This window comes from Apium graveolens, chromosome 3, assembly GCF_009905375.1.
Source record: "Apium graveolens cultivar Ventura chromosome 3, ASM990537v1, whole genome shotgun sequence".
NCBI classification, from domain to species: Eukaryota; Viridiplantae; Streptophyta; class Magnoliopsida; order Apiales; family Apiaceae; genus Apium; species Apium graveolens.
In genome coordinates this window covers 50,338,676-50,341,292 of record NC_133649.1, presented here as the reverse complement: position 1 = coordinate 50,341,292, position 2,617 = coordinate 50,338,676, and the positions used below count along the sequence as shown (strand labels likewise).

Sequence of the window (2,617 nt, the reverse complement as noted above, 5' to 3'; positions counted from 1 at the left end):
GAAATCAAGTATTTTGTGTATTTGATGCGTTTTTCTAGTGTTTATGCATTTCAGGGTATTAGTTGCATTTCGGGGGAGGAATCATCAAGAATAAGCCTTGGCATGTGTTCACCATTGCGAGAGGAAAGGAATGGGCAGATTACGGCGAAGAAACAGAGCAAACCTGGATTTTTTCCAGTAGAGGCCTGCGCGCCCGCGCAGCAATGCTGAGCGGCCGCGCAGCAACCTGCGCACCCGCGCAGCTATGCTGAGCGGCCGCGCAGGGTCGGGGAAAAAGATAAATTATTTTAGACTTCTACTTCTGTTTGGCTTCCAACTTCTATGTAATCTGAGTTTTATGGGACTATTATATAGGTAGATTTGAGACGTTTTCAAAGAGAGTATTAAGGGGATTATGTTTTAGATTGTGTTTTACGCAAGAAGTGAAGGAGATAAGGAAGAAGACCGATTTAGCACACCGCAACGAAGAGGAAGCATATTTTCTTGTGATTCTTGTTTCGTTGTAACGTTGGATGCTAGTTTTCTTGCTTTGACTTATTTACTCTTGTGACGTACTCTGTTTTAATATAATTAGTTTAGTTATTATTTTCTTGTGTTTGTTTGTCATGATTTCATATGAACCCATGATGGCGATAAGTTCTATTATGGGCTAATCGTGATCATGGGGTTGCAACGGATTTATTATGGAATTCTTTAGTTAATTGTTTAATACTTTAGTGTGTGATGATGGCATGATATCTAGTATTGGTTGTGCGTATTCGTCTTATGTGCGTCGCGAACATATAAGATAGGGTGTTAATCTCTTGTGAAGCGACGGTGGATCTTGAGATTTAGAACTTGCCATGCTAGCATAGGTTCATGTACGTTGAGCATGATTAGTGGGTAACTCTAACAGTTTTATTTGCCCTATGTAATCAAAAGGAATAACTTGAGCTTAAATCGTTGTGTTGTCAATTTCTGTAGACATATAGGAACTCAACATAATTGATGACTATTCAACTTCTATCTTAATTGTGGATGCTTGGTAGAATGGTATTAGTACAATGAAAGTTGGCTTTTATCAGTTTAGTGTTATTCGATTAATATCATCACTGTCACATGCTAAAGGTAATAACAATGACTATAGAAAGAAGTAATAATGAAGTTGTGATCTCATGAGTATTTTATTATTGATAAATTGAAGTGTTAGTTAAGTGGTTAATTAAGTAGTTAATTATAGTTAATATTTAATCAACAATTTTAAGTGTTATTATCTTAACATTGAGAAGTAATCATACATTGGTGAGTGAGTTTAATTAGACAATAACTTAGTCTGAGTCTCTGAGGGAACGAACTAGAAAATATTCTATATTACTTGCGAACGCGTATACTTGCGTGAATATTAGCGTATGTTTTCGCCCTAACAAGTTTTTGGCGCCGCTGCCGGGGACTCGGCGTATTTGTTTAGTTTATGTACTTACCATCATTGGTCATTAGGACTCAGTGATTAGGACGTAGTAGTTACTTACTCTTTTCGGTTGTGTTTCAGGTACTTTAGCAAGCGTTTATGCAAACTCGTTCTCGTGCTCGCAAGAGGACTTTAGATACAGCTGAGGAGACAGACGAAGTTCTTGATATTCCGGAGAAATTAGATTTTGAGGATTCGGATTCAGGAACTGAGCAGAAAGAACCAGTAAATATGAGAGATCGTATTGTTCAAGCTGATCCAGCTCTTATGGATATTTCTCGGCCTAAAATTGATGACATTCAGTCAAGCATCCTTCATCCGGCTATTCAAGCTAACACCTTTGAAATCAAGCCGGGCACTATTCAGATGGTGCAGAATTCTGTTTCTTTTGGAGGAGCGGCAACTGAAGACCCCAACATGCACATAAGGAATTTTGTCGAGATCTGCAGCACTTTTAAGTATAATGGCGTGACTGATGAGGCTATCAAGTTGAGGCTTTTCCCATTCTCACTGAGGGATAAGGCTAAAGACTGGTTACATTCTGAACCAGCTGGGTCCATCACTACGTGGCAAGATCTTGCGCAAAAGTTTCTGGTGAAGTTTTATCCAATGGCAAAGACTGCTGCTATGAGGAGTGCTCTTACTCAGTTTGCGCAGCAACCTACAGAATCTATGTGCGAGGCTTGGGAACGCTACAAGGAAATGTTGAGAAAATGTCCACATCATGGAATGCCGGATTGGATGGTGATCACTGGTTTCTATAATGGTTTGGGGGCACAATCTCGGCCCATGCTCGATGCAGCAGCTGGAGGAGCCTTATGGGCTAAAAGCTATACTGAGGCGTATAATCTTATAGAGACGATGGCTGCAAATGAGCATCAAAACCCAACTCTAAGGATGACGTCAGGGAAGGTAGCAGGTATTCTAAAAGTTGATGCAGCCACCGCTATTGCAGCCCAGCTCCAAGCGCTATCAATGAAGGTTGATTCTCTGGCTACGTATGGAGTTAATCAAATAGCTATGGTTTGTGAGCTTTGTGCAGGTTCTCATGCTACGGATCAGTGTTCTCTTGTCAACGAATCTGTTCAGTATGTGAATAATTATCAGCGACAACAGCAGCCTGTGCCAGCGACCTATCATCCTAATAACAGAAATCATCCATATTTTAGC

General features: G+C 40.2%; 1 non-coding gene across 1 annotated transcript; it reads right to left on the bottom strand.

Annotated features, from left to right (window-relative positions):
• Positions 1-2,071: 2,071 nt before the first annotated feature.
• Positions 2,072-2,178, bottom strand: LOC141715634 (small nucleolar RNA R71). Its single transcript, XR_012572390.1, has one exon. It is a non-coding gene; the product is annotated as a small nucleolar RNA R71 (small nucleolar RNA).
• Positions 2,179-2,617: the final 439 nt, after the last annotated feature.